Source organism: Hirundo rustica, chromosome 16 (assembly GCF_015227805.2).
Source record: "Hirundo rustica isolate bHirRus1 chromosome 16, bHirRus1.pri.v3, whole genome shotgun sequence".
Classification (NCBI taxonomy): domain Eukaryota; kingdom Metazoa; phylum Chordata; class Aves; order Passeriformes; family Hirundinidae; genus Hirundo; species Hirundo rustica.
The window spans coordinates 5,159,073-5,176,849 of record NC_053465.1 but is presented as its reverse complement, the minus strand read 5'-3'; the positions used below and the strand labels follow the sequence as shown (position 1 = coordinate 5,176,849).

The window sequence follows — 17,777 nt, the reverse complement described above, 5'->3', positions numbered from 1 at the left end:
GACTGGGGTAGAGACTTTACAAGTTTTTTAGGTCAACAAAGTCAAACAGGGAACTCTTTTTTAGGAGCACAGCTTTTATCTCATTAACAAAAAATGCATTGTTGGCTAGTGCAGACAGTGGATATTGGCAGTTTGGAGCAGTGAGGAAGCAGTTGGTATTTCCCAACTCCTTCCCAGCTCTGGTAGCCCTGTAACAGCTCATTCCTTCACTAGAGCTGCTGAAGGAGCATCTCGGCGCGTGGTACAAAACACAAGGAGGGAACTTCAGATCAAAACCTTTATTCTTCCTTGCAGCAAATGAAACACTGGGGCACGGGGCTCCTGGGGGGAAGGTATGAGCAAACACACATGAAAATGCACAGCATTTGCCGTGAGAACACACTGGGTTACTGCTGAGATCAATGGAGGAGGGTGATAGGGATTATCAATCTCGAGTGGTCTCCGTTAGGCAGAATTGACTGGCAACCACATAATGACTCAGGCTCAGCCCACCAGTTTAGAGCCCGAGTGATAGATCTGTAGATGCCAATCATCATCATTTCCTTATCAGCAGTGTTCAAGGGGCCATTTGTCTTCAACCTGAGCCGCCCTGGTCGGGTTCAAGTGTTTCATCCTCCAAGGTGCGTCTGAGAGATCAATGCACAGCTACAGCTGGTTGAAGGGGACCAAATCCATTGAACAGTTGATTTGGTTCCATTTTACCAGCTTTAGCAAAGCATTTGGCCTCATGGGCTGTGGCAGCAGAGAAGAGAATTCCTCGGGGTCTTTTCTTTCCCAGCTGCCTGGACCTCTTCTGAACTTGCTGCCTGATTCCGCACTGGTTCAAATGGCTTCACTTTCAGGCAGTCAGGATTTATTTAAGCTTCTTAGAGGCTACGGCTGAAGAGCGGGTCTGAATTAAAGAGGCAGGTTGAACAGCAGTGGAACAGTCTGCAGCAGTAACCACCAGCCTGAAGCATTTTTAAACTTGATATTTGACTCTGTCTGTTTCGAGAGCCACGTTGCTCTTACAGTGTGACATACGTAAGGTTATTGTTTTCATCCAGATGCTTTAATTATCACCTCCTGCCTCCTTTCCTTTCCGTGTTTCATGGGCGTGCTGTCCTCCTCCATGCCCTGTGTTTTGGTGTCTGAAGTGACACCTGACACGCAGCAGCACGGAAGTCGTCTGCTACAACCAGCCCAGCTCACGGCCAAGGAACTCAGGCTGCAGAACTCTTCTCCCCTCAGGGCTCTCCTTGAAAAATGGGAGGGGAAAGGCTGGAACACCTGAAATCTTTTTTTAGAGGTTAGCAAACTCTGCTTCCCTACTGTGAAGCCGCCTGTGTTCTCTCATCTGGCATAAAAATCAGCATTTTCAGGAGGTTTAAGACCTGCTCAAGCAATGGTTGCATTTGCCATCACCAGAAACCAACAGAAAAGTGGTGGAAAGGAAACAAAAGGGAGGAATGAAAGAAAAAAAAAAATTAAAAAGCTTTCTTTCTTGCAATCTCAAACTCTGGCAATTTGTCCCCAAATGGGGAAAGCAAGTCCCTGCTACACCCCTGCTGTCCAAGTCACTGCTGCGATGGTTCACGTCTCAGCACCGGGGTGTTGATTTCTCCTGGAGAGAGCCCTGCAGCATGAACACCCCACTGCTAAAAATAACCCGGTAAATCAAATTTAAAAATCACAGCAGCTCCGATCATTTCTGCAGTGGGAGCCAATAAAGTCAGGCCTTTCCTTCTTAACCCGGAGCCACGCGCAGATATTGCACATTGCCATGTGCATAACCTATTTAAAGAATTTATATGCGTCATAAGGCAAAGGTGACTTTTCCCCCTTCTCCCTAGCAGCCCACCATGCTGCAAGATGATACCAGGGAAAAGCACCTGTGCTTGGAACCTCTGCATGCAGAAATATTGCAAGTGGGCCAGCGTTTTATCTCCTGAAGAATTACAGGCGTTGCATTGTCACGGTAAGCACTGCAGATCACTTAACTGCCCAAACCCGTTACTCTCAGCTGCCTATAAATAAATGGAGAGAGAGATGGAGAGAGGGAGAGAGAATAGTTTTTCAAAAAGAGCTCTCCAATTAATTTAATCAAGTTATCGCAAGGTACCTTTTCAGGAGATAATCAAGCCAAGGAACTAAATGGAAACTTAGACAGTGAAGACCTGGAAGTATTAAATTCATCCTTTGGTAACTTACGGGAGGCAAAGGAAAGTAATTATTTACCGGTGATTGGGTACAAGTGGAAGTGCCATTAGTGACTGAGGGTGTTCAGAGCTAAACCCTGATGGGCACATGGATTTTGGGATAGAATGCATCAAACTGCCTGAGCATCACAGTCTGCTGCCCAGGGATGTGTGCACTGTGCCAGACCTGTTGATTTGGGGTGTCTCCTTTGTGGGAGAGAGATGTGGGGTTACACTGAGCATCTTCTGCTGGGGACCAGATCTGTCCCCACTCCCCCCTGCTCTGCTTCGGGGAGTGCCTTGGAACATATTTGAAATCAATGTGAGTTGGCATGGATGCTCTATAACATTTTGTTTAAATTCTCTGCAGTGAGTTATGGGTAAGGTTTTCCTTTTTAGAAAATTAGGTTTTCTCTTCTGGATGCCATTAATCAAAACTAATGATGTCTCTCTGGTGGTGAGGCTTTCCCAGCAGCTGAGAAAGAGCAGCCCACGTTATAAAGCTGGAGAGGGCTGCAACCCACGGGGACTTGTAGCCTCCCAGCAGGGAGGGCCCAGGTCTCTGCCAGCCCAGGCGCTGCCAAGCTGGGCTCTGGGGCTGTAGCAAGATGGATTACAGAGGTCTGAGCTGTGCTGAAGCTCCTGATCTCTCCAGTGAGGCAGTGCTCGCCCCCAAATGCCTGTGGGCCCCCTCTACTATGAAATAGGAGGGACAGGGTTCACATCTGCCTGCTGAGTGCTGGATCTGGCAGCAGAGTTTGCCAATCCTAACAGCCAGGCAGGGATCGGTGCTGCTCTCCCTTCCTGCCTGTGCCAATGCTGGAAGTGCAGCCTGTAACAGCCCCCCAAACCGGGTAAAAAAACCTCAGCCACCCAACACCAGCGGGGTCAGGTTTGTGTCCAAAGCAAGGTCAGGTCTAATCATCTCCTCATGGAACTGGGTCTTGCTGTGGAAAAGTGTGCAAGGAGCAGGTGCTGGTGCCTCCCTGCACGTGGCCCTGCTCCTGCTCCTGCCACGCTGAGCTGGGAAAAGCCTACAGGAGCTGTGGGATGGCACTGGACAGCCATGGGCACACGGAGAGCCGGGGGCTAGAGGTGGATCAAAGCCAAAACAGCAGAACCAACACATGCCTGGCTTTTCCCTCTCTGGCGACCCTTGCCTGGTGCCTGTGCCTGGCTGCTGGCTGCGCTCTCCATGATCATATCCAGGAAAATGGGCAGAGACCCCAGTGCTGTGGCAAGTAGGATCAGCGGTACCCAACACGAGAATATCCTCTATTGCGGATCTTTCCACTTCAGCCTCAATATTCTAATAAAGACATGTTATAGACAGTACAGAAAAGCCAAAGAATTTATCAGCATTTGTCGATATTCCTAATGAAGCAGAAGATTCAACATGCAATAGAATTAGCCTACAACGAACCCTTGCATGGGGCCCATCCTTCTGAGTCCAGAAATCTCCTGCCTATTCCAGTCCAATACACTTTTGAGAAATGAGCAGCCCTCCAAGCCATTATCATTATAAGCTAAAAGGCCAAATGAGACAAAGTACTGTTGCTCTTCATCTGAATAAACAAATCATTTTTAGATCAAATGCATGAACAATTTATCATTCTAAAATCCAATCAAAAGGGAAAAACAACAATACAGAACATTGATTTCCTACAGCTTTATCTTAATGAAGTGCACATTCCCTTTGTAATTAGCTTTGGAAGGGTTTCTTTCCCCTTTCTCAAAGCTAATGTGTTATTTGATTTCCATCCAAACATTACTAAATTGGAGGAAATTTCCTCAAAATGAAGTGGCTTTTGATATTTCGGGAAAATGTCTACTCTCTCACTTTGCTATTTTTTCCCCCCAAACAGCCATACTTATACTGCAGATGATTCAACTTTATTGCATGGTGTCTTTGTGAGGATGTTTAAATCAATGCCACAGTCGCAAGGTTCTGCCCAATGTGCCATTTGTAAACCAGAAAATACAAGCTCGCTGCTTTCAACTTTTTCCTTACAGACATCAAATATTAACTGAACTTATATTATTACAGGGAAAAAGTAGACTGTGTTTTATCAACATTTCTAAAATTAAAGATGCTCAACCCAAAATTGTAGACTCCAGACAAGGCTCAAGAGCCTTCCTGCTTGGATTTTATTTGACTCAATTAAAAAGCATTCAGTTCCTTTGTGCACTAAAGCAGTTGCTGACATTGCAGTAGCCACTCAGTCTTTCAAACCAAAACTATTACCTGAACTTAATAAAGTGTCTATTTAATTTATACACCCTCATGAACTCACCTGTCTCCACCAAACACAACGTAGTTCTTGCTAACGAGCAGCAAAGGCAGCAACTTGACAGCAAACGCACCAGCACCCCAGGGTAACTCAGCTGCCCCAAAAACATTATTTCCATCTCTTTTAATCTGCCTTCTCCACCATCACTGCTGTTATCCAATATCCCTGATGCATTGCTGGGAATGCTCTTTGCCAGGCCACCTCTCCCTTCCTCCCCTAAGTCTCTCCTTTAGATCTTCTCCTCTTTAAATGGTGCTGCCCAGAGGACTGTTGCTTTCACCCTGCTTCAATGAGTACCTGCTGAAATGAAACTGAAACGGCTAATTTAATAGTCTGGTTTTATTTGGGTGTATTGCCAAGGTACACGGCAATATCTGTGACAGGGAATGAAGCCCCAAACCCTACAGTTATCACCTTATTGGTTATACAGAGCATCTAAAGCGACCTTATCTCTGCCTCAACCCAAATTTTGGTCCTAGGCCTCCTGTAAAAATAGCAGTCAAGCACGGACCTGCTCTGTTCCGACAATGCAGAGCATCATTACCTGGAGGGAGCTGGCTCCACGTGGGATCAAGATGGGCCCTCCAAAGCTCTTTTCCCGAAGCACAAGGCTCTGAGCAGGTCTCTGGGAGCTGCACCTCCTGAAACCGGCTGTGGAAATAGTTGTGGAGTTGGATTTTTTTGTTTTGCTACTCACACTCTCAAAAGAGAACAAAGCCGTCCCCTAATACAGTTTGTGCATTTTATGGACCTAACAATTAAAGAGGTTCTAAAACATGTGCTGACTGCATAATCCCATACAGGGGAGTGCACTCAGCGTTTTTAAACAGCAACTGATACAAGATACCACTTAATAGTACAAAACACCAGCAGTCCCGTTAAAATCAATAGAAAATTAGATTCTATGAAAATGCAATACGTGTCCAATTAGTTATAATTGGAGCAAATGGCGATGCAGATAAACTCCTGGAGGCAGAGGGATTTGTCCGGAACGCTCCCCGCCGGCCGCGGGCGCGGCGCAGGATGGGCCCCGGCGGGATGTGCCGTGCCCTGGGCAGGAGGGATCAGCCACCTCATACAGGAATGTTAACTCTTGTCTAATTATGGAGCTGCTCCGAGCCAGCAGGACCGCTCTGGTGCACCACTGTGCCTGGTGAAAAACAATCGGCTGCCACACGGAAACCTCCCTGTTGGACTTGACAAATTATGGCAGCAGACCTGTTTAAGAACTAAAAAATCCTTGGGCACGGTGACAGGCAGAGAAAGATGCTGTGTTATTTATTTATTTGCCCAGCAGAGTTTAAGAATTGTGGCTTAGTCCCACCAATGCTCACTTTTTTCCCCCTGCCTGGCTGTTGTCATATCAGTTTAAACTCCTTCCCACCAATTATTTCTCAGGCTTCTTTCAACTCTTAAAAACTCAGCTGCATGGCAAAATGGGAACTAGGTTATGCAATTCTAACGCTTTATTTTTAACATCTTTGGTGCAACATATTGGCCTCCTCTTTGTTTCGTCTTATGACTAAAGAAAAAGAGCGAAGATCCCCTATTGCAGCGACGCCAAGGGACATCTCCAACCAAACATCGCTCCAGCCCCTTCCTGCCCTCACACTGGATGAAAACACATCCCTTGCAGTACAACAGTTATTAATTTGCATCATTTTTTTAAATATAAGCACTATAAAGTAACAGTTATTTTACCAAAACTATTGTCTCAGAGCTAGGCAGCAATAACTTTCTCCAGGGTCCATATTTTCTTATTTTAAATTAGTTATTCAAATAATAAAGTTATTAAAGACTTATGGGCACAAGGAGAAACAAAACCCCCTGCGTTTACGCAGACCTGAAACCTTGTTTGCATTACTGGACACAGTTACTTACACTGTTAAGGGAACTGTCTCTCAAGAAAGGGAGAAAAAAAAAGAAGTGGCAGCTTTTATTTGTTACGCTGACTCAGCCGAATGGTGGAACAAGAAACATTAAGCCCCAATCCATAACTTTTGTGGCTGCTCAAAGGACGTATTCTTCCTCGACACTGATAAAAGTTTAATATGTAGTTGCCCAGGTTTTTAATAAACTTGTCAACAAAAGAGCAAGGCAAATTGATGGGGACCTTCCCAGGAATAAATTCAGTTTCAAATAGGCCAAATGAGCGTGGAGGACAGGGAGGGGACGGTGCACGGGCGACTTTTGCTGGGCTTTGCAAAAATGGCACAATAGATTTTAGTGGGTGCATCTTATTGTCTCAAAGACAAGGCTTTAGGACAAAGCTGGCTTAATTTAAAGAAGGAAAAGTGGTGCAGCACAGCCCTGATGCCATGAGGGACAGAAGGGGCAAAGCCTGGACATAAATACCCATCTCACCCTGCCTGCACATCCCACAGCAGACCTGCTCAGGGACAAGCTGCAGTGTTGCTCCGTGATTTTGTCCCCAATCTCCCACTGCACACATTTCAGGACATCCTGCAGGTATCACCTCCTCTGTTCGGCCAAACCTTCCCCGCTCCCTGCTCCATCTTTTCCTTTCAAATACTCCAGGCTGAGCTTAATTCAAGCACGACACAGTCCTTTTCCTCTGCTCTTTCAGAAGCTGTTTCACTTTCCCACGGTCCATAGCTACAAGCACCCCTCACTTTTAGGGACCAGTTACTCCACATCCCCATGGCCACGAGCTCCAGGCACTGCCCACCTCCTGTCAGGTTGGGAGTGAAATGACCTCACAAGATTCATTACTTTCTGCTAGCTTCAATCAAGTTGGTGTCTTAAATTATTAAGACTTGAGGTGTTTTTGTTAATTTGTTTACCCAAAGTAAACACAAATATTAAATCAGAGCTTCCAATAGTCTCGCTGCCAGGAAATTAACAAGCAAATTAACCAGCAGCCTCCCAGAAGGGAACAGCAATCTTTTCATCTCAGCGGCTCCTTGTGGCACTTTGCTTCCCGTGTCACCATCTCCCTGCTAACACCTTCCTCACACCAAACAGCTCAAAAAGCCAAAAGCCAAGTCCTGTCTCCAGTGCCAGGTCACAGCTCAGATTGGAAGCGCTGTCCCGGCCGTTGCGGTGAACTTTATTCTCAATTGCTCTTAGGTCACTGGATTCCTGCTCCTGTGGCTTTATCCGACTCCCCAAATGCCAGGGTTGACTTGCCTATGTAAGGTCTTTGCAGGGATGGCTCCTGTCCTTACAGCTGCTGGGTGACTTCTGCGGTTGGTGGTCACGAGTCCCACGCCTCCTGGCTGCCCAGATGCCACCTAATCCTGTCCCCCCAGAAGGGCAGCTGAGAATGAGCACTATTTATAGCAGTTGTTCCCCAGTTCCCCCAGGCTCATCAGCCTGCCCAGGGCGTTTTTAGATAGCGGCACAGGTCCCAGCACAGGCCATATCTGGGCATGGCGAGGCATTTACAGGCACAGCTCTGTGCTTCAGGAGAAAAAAAGGAAAAGGGAAAAAAAAAAAGGAAAACCCTGCATCTGTTGGAGATGTCAGTCGCCTGCTTCCCTTGAGCCTCCTGAGCACCACCAGCAACTGTTCCAACTGCTAAACCCTTTGACTATCAAATCCTGTTTTAGTCAAGACAGATCTGTGTCTGAAAGCCTTCCCCTTGCACACAAGAGGGTCATCCACCAGCTCTGCTCCTCCGTACAGACTGCTCTGGAAAAATACAGACTAACCCAGGGATGCTCGCTGGTGCTGCTTACACACTGCAAGCAAAAACACCTCAGCAGCATCACGGGGTGCTGCAGTGGTCAGGAGACAGCAGCCCACAGGGACACGTAGGTGCCCACCAAGGGGCTCAGGGCTGGGCACGTACAGCTGGTTAAGCCTGGCATAGCCCATCCTACTGGGATACCCCCTAGGCATCCACGGCTCCATGGGCTCATGGGTGAGGTGCAGCCTCCACACCTCACACCTTGCACCAGTCCCAAGGTGTGGGGAGTGCAGATGAGTCTTGGCAAGGCAGCACGAGGGCAGGGGGGCACAGTCCAGGCAGGCTGTGCCATCTCCCCAAATACACACCGGGCAGAGCTGTGCAAGCCAATGCCATCCAAACCAGAACAATCTCGGCCTCAGGTCATTGCCTCCCCTCACCTTGGCCACCTCCACCTACAGCCTCGCAGCGCAAACACAGCTTCAACAACTCCTCAGCAAGAACCTGCTTTGCCTCGGAGGGAAACTGAGGCAGGCGAACTACGAAACCTGTCTGCAACCCCAGCGAGGCAGCAGTAGAGTCCATGCTCTCTCTTGGCTCCCATCCTTGGAGCGCTGGGCTGCTCCCAGCATGACCCCCCGCATCCCAGAGGGAAGGCAGCTCTCAGCATCGCTGCCCGCTTGGCTGAGGTCAAGAGTGACTCCAGCATCACGCAGCAAACATTTAACCCGGCGTCTTCTCCGGGAGGCACCCGCCAGTGCGGCACTGAAAGCAGCCCTGGGCTTTCCGGGGAGGGATCCGAGCTGAGGAGCCAGGATATTTCTCTTGCTAGGAACACACCACCCCCTCGCCCACAGTCACTGCTAAGTGCAAGATGTGGTGAAAGTCTTTAAAAATAGATATATTCCCAAGCAATTCATGCCGCTTGCATCTGGCAGGGCAAACCTAGCATGGAAGCTCTTTCTTACTGACTAAAAAGGATTGTTAGCAGCTCGAGGCTCGTGCAACCTTGACTCTCTCTTCCTCTCTTCAGGGCCTTCTCTTGTTCTTGGCCTAAACCAGTCCTGGGAAACACAAGGGAAGCCCTGCCCAGCTAGGCTGGTGTCAAAGGCAGGGAAAGATACTGCAGTGCAGTGCTGATCTCTTCTGCAATCGGACGTGCAGACTAGCCTGAGTGCTGAGTCAGCACAATTTCTTTTTTGATTGGTTGATCTGAGTAACATATTTTCAATGTATGCTAAAGGGGTAGCAATTAATACCTTTTCCCCCTTTCCCCACTTTCCCAAACCGCTTCAAATCGAGTGTACAAATCTCACCCCCAAAGTCACACTCTGGTCCTAAATATTCTGAGGCTCTTTCATTTTTAATTTAGGGCATTAAAAAAAAAAATTTTTGCAATCTAAGCGATGCTCACTTTGATCGACTTGTGCTGCTGCAGCTAAAATATCTGTCCTGCAGGTCAATCTAATCATGCTTAATAGCAGTTTATTCTTCAACGCAACATTTTTCACGTTGGGTCGACAGTTTTAAATGAGATTGCTGATGCACCCCTTTACTAATGCTTTTACCAGGGCCAGCACATCCCTTGAAATACTTGTGCAATAAAATGCTTTATTGCTCTTGATGAATGCACTATTAAACTTGAATTGCAAACATGCCCCCCCCTTAAAAAAAAAAAAAAATAGAGGGTGCTAGAATTTATGGGACCACCTGTCTTCCAACATTAAGTAATAGTAACAACTGTAATAATGGATCATCAATGTAACAAACACGCAAAAGTACGGAAAAAAGAAAAACCCGCCAGGGAAAACCGCCTGGCACAAATTTGTCCCTGTGCTCTCATGTGCACGTGCGAAAAATCCATCTTATACCTGCCGGTAGCTCCGCTTACATGCGGGGAATTCATCTCCAGAACGGCTGGATTTTGTGAGGCATAGAATAGAAAAATTTAACTAATTTGGTCCACTGGATTTATGGCTTTTACAATTCTCAGAGCTCCTGTTTCTGTGCCTGGCGCCGCACAGCCCTCGGCTCGCAGGATGGATGGGAGCACCTGAGCATCCCAGCGCTGCGGGTCCAGCACGGGTCGCTCCTCGTATCACACCCACCACAGCACTCAAGGCCAGGAGGAGCTCACCAGCTTATAAAAAGTTTAAGAGAAGTGGCTTTAATTTAGCTGTAAAATGGAGCGGGCCCAGTGCAATGTAGCGGCCGCAGTTTCATTCCAAGGAGGTGTAAATGTGATGAAGAGCTCCCATGGAGCAGAAGAACGGCGCAAAGCGGTTGGCAAAGGCCTGCAGCCATCACCCGCTTCCACTGGTGTCAACAGCAAGGCTACCACGGCTCTTGGGGGGCAACATCCACCCCATTTCAGTTTTAACATCGCCCAAGCCCAGGTGACACCGTCCATGGCAAAGCCTCCCCTGCCACCTCCGCTGCCATGCTGCGAGACAGCGCTCAGAATTATACTTTTGAAAATATTTACATAAAAAATAAATCTGAGCACTTAGCGACTTCCTAAAGTTAGCAATTCCGTGTGATTAACAAGCGTATTAATTCAGAGAGGCGGGGGGGAAGGAGATAAAAATTGCATTACAAATGCAGGTATCTGCTGTAAATCAAAACCATGAACACCTTTGCAAGAGCAACACGCACTGGCACAGGGGTTTTAGTATAACCTGTGCTGAGAAGGGGAAGAAAACACAGAGAGAGGAAAGAAAAAAGAAAAAAAAAAAAAAAAAAAGAAAAAAAAAAAAAAAGAAAAAAAAGAAAGAAAAAGAAAGACGGGAAAAAAAGAAAGAAGGGAAAAAAGGAAAAAAAAAGAAAAAGGGAAAAAAGGAAAAAAGAAACAAGAAAAAAGAAAAAAGGAAAAAAGGAAGTAGAAGGGAAATGAGAAGGAGTGGGACAAAGGGACAGCAAGGAAAGGAGGGGAATTTCATATATAAATTATATATTAGACATAATGTTATGTTATATTCAGAATGGTGAGAACTGTCCTCATTTTTCATCCAGAGACTCAAGGAAACACTGCTGATTTACAAAGGAGCGGAACTGCAGTCCTGCGTGGAACCAGTGCCTTCCTGCCTGGGTTCAGCTCGTTTCCCAGCATCTACCAGTTTCATATTTAAGTCTGACCCCAAAATGGGGCTGGACACCCACAGGACCGATCCTTGCGGGGTCATGGGGGCCAAGGATTGTGCCCAGGCAGGGTGGCTGCTGCTGGGGCTGAGCCCAGGGGTTGCTGCATCCCTGCAGCCTGGTCCTGAGGGACTGCACCGCAGCCAGCCAGGAACACCCCGGCTTTCCAGGGCCCAGCACAACCAGAGCATCCGAAAAAGCCAAGAGGATGATGTGCACACCAGCCATCCTCCAATGCAAACCCTGCCTCCCCAAAGCCACCTGGCAAGAAAAGCAAAGGCTCCTCCTCTGCTGGGAAGGGGCTCAGCACTGCCCACGCCTCCATCAGCCATGGTATGTAATTTAAACAACAACAACGAGAAAAAGCACCTTGATCAACCCCACAAATCCTACAGGTAGGAAAATTCCCTGAAAGCCCAACCTGAACTTCTCACCCACTACTCACGAACAGCTGCTTACAGTTCAGTCCCCTTGGCATACCTGGAACAAGTGATGACGGCGCTCACCGTGTACAGAGACAGATAAAAGCCCCAAAATCCAAACTCAGAGCCTCGCCCATTCCCCATGCCTGGGGCCATATGCTGCCATGGGAAAGACTTGATTAACCTCTACATGACACGTGCTGGCACCACAGCTACCCAACGATGCCTGAGGAGCCAGTGAGCAAGGCAAAGATGGGGTTGCAACTGCAGGGAAATCACTCAAAAGCAAAATGCTGCCCTCAGTGGCCCCACAGAGATGGAAACTGGAGTTTGGGAAACTGGGGAGCGGCTTTTTGAGGGGTTCAGCTTTGCACATCATTGCAACTTCACAGAAACATGAGGAAATTTGGGGCTGAAATCTTTAAACCCTTGGATGTGGCTCCCGCCTAGGCAGAACATCAAACATGCCTTTAAACCAAATTTCTTTTATCTTGCCACATTATTGTAGGATCCTGGAAAAATGACCAACTTTTTTACATTGGAAAACGTTACAAAGGAAAAGGCTTCCAGAATTAAAGGATCTAATTTTCTTGTTTTACTTGGGGAAAATAAGACCCCTATATTCAGGGCACTCCTCCAGCTTTAGCTGTGATCCGCTGACTCCATGGCTCACCACACTGACAAGGAAGGTCTCCTTCTCACCAGTTTTAAGCACAAAAAGTTTTAATGTGAGAAAGGTTCAAAAAGCGGAATTTGCGTACTAATTTCAGGCTAAAACACCACACACCCTAGTCACAACTGCTGTCTCCTTTTCCCCTCTCTTCTTCTCCCCCCACCCTCCATCTCCTTTTGTTGTTCCTAGAATTAAAGATCAGCCAGCTTTGTTTGCTCCCCAGCCTTATTTTTGGGGTAAAAAGGGCGGATGGGGAAGCAGGAAAAGGGAGCGATTGGCCTGCATCCCTGCTAAAACCCAGGAGCGGACAGCCAGCTTTCCTCTGGCATCGCCTTTCAAAGCCCATGCCGCAGTCAGCATATTGAATATTTAATGTCCTGATGAGCATTTCCACCTGCTGACACAGGCAAAGTGACAGAACAATACACGCGCTGGAACAAGATCATCAATTGACTCCCCAGTCAGTCTGCCGGGTCAGGCAGTTAAAAAAAATAATAGTATAAAATAATCTGTCTGTCTTTCTCCCCCGCCTTGCCCGGGGTCACACAGTGCTCCTCTGAGAAGGATTCCCACCTGAAATACATACTTCTTTACATTCCATAGCTTGCCAGGTTCATATGGGCATATAAAGAAGTATGTCTCTCAAGCAGGTAGTTTCAATATGCGCATTTATATGGTCACAGGAGGAAAAATAACGCTGATTTACAATTTACATCCTGAGAGTGAGTTACGGCTCAGTTCAAACCAGCAGACTTTCCTCCTGCCCAGCCCATGTGCAGACAGACACACACCCCAGCTCCCGATCCTTGCCGGTAATGCTGGGCTGAGCCCTCGGCAGATGATGGATTTTGGGAAGGGGAACTGAATAATTCACTGGACACAAAGCAGCAGAGGTCCAGTGGCTGCCCTGGCAGGGGCTCTTTGAAACGTAAACGGCACAGAGTAAAAGCCAGCCTCCCACCCCACCTAAAAAGTAGGCGTTTCATTCTAAATCATAAACTTCTAGCATTTAAAAAAGACCTAAACCTGGTTTAGAGGAAAGCCCTTGCAGTATACACATACAGGTTTCATTTCAGACAAAGCCATGTGGGAGAAAGTTAAATATGTATCAATTCCCAATTGCCTCCATCCTACAATTTGGAAACAAAAAGCCAATTTGCTCTCAGAAAGCCAAGAATCGAATGGCCAGCTACTGATTTACAAACCACCACCGGGAAGGACTGCTCCATTCACCAGAGTAAGAGAACTCATCAGCCCCAGACACGCGATTGCTTTATCAGTAAGTAGAGATTAAAGCATAGGAAGAAGAAAGCATCTTACCTAGTGAATCCAATGATTTTTCTTCTGCTGGTCACTGGGAAAGAGACACTACCCCGCAGATAAGCAACTCTCAAAAGATAGCACATGCCTTTGGGTGCGTTCAGTGCATTAAAAATTTAAAAAAAAAATAAAATTAAAAATTGCTTCTAATAACTCATCCGGTTGAGCTCCACGCCTGCTAAGGGGCTTTGGGAAGACCTGCAGACATAAAAGGCAGCCAAAGCGAGGTGCTGGGAGCTCGGGCCAAAGCCTCGCCGAGTTCTCCCCGCAGCCCCCGTGGGCTGCGCGCCCCGGACAGCACCGCGCCGTGCCCCGCCGGGGCTCGGTCCCGCACGCAGCCCTGCCCCTGCCCCTGCCTCTGCCCCTCTCCCTCGCCTCCCTCGCAGCCGCGCTGAGCTTTAAAGCTCCCTGAACAATGTGGGCCGAGTGGCAGGGCTGCGCTCGCCGCCCGGGCTGAATGGGAGGCTATAATGGGCAGGATTTAGGCAGGAGCGCGGCGGAGGTCACGCCGGGCGCTGCCTGCTCGCTCAGCAGGGCGGGCACGGTGCCTCCTCACCTGCGCCCGCCGCGGCCGCCGATCGATACCAATTTACAGGCAAATGTGCAATGGCCGCCTCCGTGTTAATGAATTTTGCCGTTCCTCACGGTCTTCTAATGAACCCTTTAAAGAGGGTTTAAGTAAACTTAGCAAGTGGCAAACTAAGCGCTTTGGAATACCTAATCGCGTCGATGCTTCTCGCTGCTTTTTGAAATATCACAGCCGCCCGGGGAGCAGGTATTTCCCTGCGCCCCATCGACTTCCAGCACCGCTGAAAAGCGAAGGCCGCATGGGGCCCGGGTGTAAATCCGCCGTGCTCAGTCCTAACCCCCAAAATCGCTTCACACCCCCCATGCAACACCGGCACCTGCCTCGGCCCTGGCTCTGTGCAGCTTCCCCCTCATTCCCTCAGTTTGTTGGCCCTTTAAACCATCATTATTTGTCTCATTTAAAAGCAAATTTCAACCTTTAGTTTGGATTAAGGGGAAGAGAGATGGAGCTGTGGCACTGGTGTAATGCGTGGCTGCAGTGAAATTGAAGCAAAAGGAGAGCTGAAGAGTGTGAGGGAAAGTCTGAGTGATTCAGATTAAAAAAGAAATCCCAAACAAACAACAAAGTGGTGGTGGTGGGGTGTTGCACAGCCAAGCACTCCATGGTATTGAATTTCCTTCTGGCTGACAGCAGTAGGACAGCTACTTGACTTCTTGGGCTGTTAAGCATCCTCACCTTGCACCCAATTTGATTTCCTCAAATGCATTTGACATGGGCTGTCCCAAACAGCCCCCAACTTCTGCAGACCAGCAGGACAGCAGCTGCCAGCCTCCTAAAGTGAGCCCTGTGTAAGAGCTTTAAAAAAATGACCTTTCAAATCCTTACTAGAACTGAAGACAACGGCGCAACCACAGCAGCAGAGTTCATCGTGGCCATTTAAATTTGCTTTGAGGTTCTGGGTGAAATCTTATGCCGTCCAGGGTTGTGCCTTCTGGTGGAGGAGCAGACAAATGGCCGTGATGGTGCCTTTAGTGTAACATCAGAGGCACCCTGAGGATCCCATCCTCCAGCTACCAGCAGCAGTAGAGTGGTGGTGGGTGAACATCAGCCACTATCCTCAACCCACTTGAGCTCGCTGAGCTCCTACGCCTGCTCTTGGCAGAAAAACACGCGCAATAAAACTGTGGCTGTTCTGGAGAGAAAAACGGATGGAGTCCTGGATCATGCAGAGGCCAAGGGGCAAATAAAAGGGGAGGGAAGAGCCTGAGGTATTGCCTGAAGGCGAAAGGGGAAGGAGCGGGGTGAGAGGGTTGGAAAGCAACATGCTGTATATCATATCCCTGCTCTGCCCTGGCTCAAGTGCTGCTCAGGTCCAAGTGGCAAAGTCAAACTGAAGCTGTGCAGCACAAACCTTTGGGGACTTTGAAGTCAGCCCCTGTGTAGGGCTGGACACTGGGGAAGAGAGAGACCAGTGGGGCCGAGGTGGAGGCAGGCGCTCGTCCCAGCACAGCCCATGGCAGAGAGACTGGGCTCAGACCTTGGGAGCCACAGACACAACCATCTGCTCGAGAGGAGCCCAGCAATTAAACTGACAGCACAAATCACGGATTTCTGCCCATACAATTACACAGTGCACACTCCCTCGGGCACAGGCACACACATACCTGTATCCACATTCCCCACACAGCCTGGAGATGGGCTGTGTCTGGGTGATACATTACACCTGCTTCTATATAGCATCTGTATACCTGTGCATAAAGATGCGTATAAAATATCCATATGCATGCTATAAAACGTACCTAAATCTGCATAAGTGTGTGTGTGTGTGTGTGTGTGCACCACAGTATCCACCTCACCAAACTGGTGTCTATATATCTGTTTGATAGGTACCACCACTATCATATAAAATATAATGAACCACAGTCAACTCTTGAGTTGCAGAAGCAATAACAGTCAATTGATGCTACACTTCATGTAACCTGAATTCCAAACCCTTGCAGAGAAACCTAACTTCTCCTCCTCCCCATATTCCCTTTCTGATCGTCCACACACCATGCGCCTGTAATTAATACTCATTCCTCGGCGTTTTAACAGTTAATCACCACAGCATTGAGATCATTGCAAGTTAGGCTAAGTTTAACCACATTTCACCCTTTTGCTCTGCCTGATATCAGCTCATAGCCCTAGTTTGTTGCAAATAAATAAATAAAGCTCCAATCCCCCCAGGTGTCATTAGCCAGCCTGTGTCTGAATTAGGCATTTAAAGGCCGGTTTAACCTTGCAGAACGGTTGCATGTCAAAGTTCTAACATTTCAGTTCAGATTATTCTAGTGCACTGCTTGCTCTGCAGTTTGTTAGTTTTTGGTGGTTTTTTTTTTCTTTTTCCTTTTTTTTTTTTTTTTTTTTTTTTTTTTTTAATGCGGAGTATGCCACGGCAGAACAAAAAAAAAAAAAAAAAAAAAGAGGGGGTGAGGTTTCCTAAGCGATCCACAGATTAAACATACATCCAGCACATCCCCACACAGCCACACACACACATGCATTTGCCGGATGCAGAAGCCCACATTTTAAGTCCCCGGGTAAGTTGGATGGGCACTCAGTCCTGCCTTGGCCAGGAAAAGTGTTTAAACCAAGCTGAGCTGGTAGCGGTTAAAGGCAAGAACAGGGAGCAGAAGAGAGGGGGGGAAAAAAAAAAAAGAAAAAAAAAAAAAAAGACATACCAGTTAGGAGCTTCTGTTGCAGCAGAGGACTCACCAGAGCACTAGCTGAAAGCTGAATCAGCTTTCGAGAGTTAGGGATGCATAGAGGAGGGTCATGGAATCACAAGGTAATAATGCGCTTCATGCTGCAGCCGTCAGCCTTCTCCTTATAGCCAATCTCTAATGCAGGAAGGGAACAGAGAGCAGGCCCAGGGATGGGATTAGTCCTCACTTGGAGAGAAAAAAAAAAAAAAAATTCAAAAAAAAAAAAAAATCACCAGGCAAACCCTCCCCTCCCACCCACCCTTACCTCGCCCCCGCCGCCCGGCACCGCCACAACTCCATCCCTCCATCCCCGCCGCCGCACCGCATCGCAGCGCGGTGCCGCGGGGTGCGCGGAGGCAGCGCGGTGCCGCGGGGGCTGCGCGGGGCGGGCGGGGAGCGCGCTGGGGCAGCGCCGCGGCCAGCCGCGGGTTAAGGAGCAGCCACCGTGCCCGCCCGGATTGCAGCACACCTTGATGCGAGAGGCTGCGCCGGCACGAGTGCCTGCGCTCCCACCCCCCCCCACACACACACACCACCACCCTTCCCTCCTCCTCCTCCTCCTCCTCCTCCTCCTTGTCACCCCCCCGGGGGTCAGCCCGGGCTGGGGGTCAGGCTGCGGGGGGATGCGCACGGCTCTGGGAGGGGGGGGGTGGGCTGGCGGAGGGACGGGGGGCGCTCTGGTCAGGGCGCGAGTCCACCTTTCCAGTGCTTATATACCCAACGAAGCATCCCAAACACGCACCCCCGGGCGCTCGGCCCCTGCTCCTGCTCTTCCCTCCCTGACCATATTTAGTCAACCACGGCAAAAAATAGCCCGTCAGCTGGAGCCTG

The 17,777-nt window shown here is 48.5% G+C and overlaps 1 long non-coding RNA gene across 2 annotated transcripts; it reads right to left on the bottom strand.

Annotated features, from left to right (window-relative positions):
• Positions 1-4,071: 4,071 nt before the first annotated feature.
• LOC120760238 (uncharacterized) lies at positions 4,072-17,282 on the bottom strand. 2 transcript variants are annotated; one of them, XR_009208353.1, is made up of 5 exons: positions 17,212-17,282; positions 16,923-17,081; positions 13,674-13,761; positions 5,013-5,119; positions 4,072-4,768 (listed from the first exon to the last, which is right to left on the bottom strand). It is a non-coding gene; the product is annotated as an uncharacterized LOC120760238 (long non-coding RNA). The 2 variants fall into 2 exon arrangements; XR_005703342.2 differs by lacking the exon at positions 17,212-17,282 and having other exon boundaries at positions 16,923-17,122.
• Between the last annotated feature and the right edge of the window lie 495 nt (positions 17,283-17,777).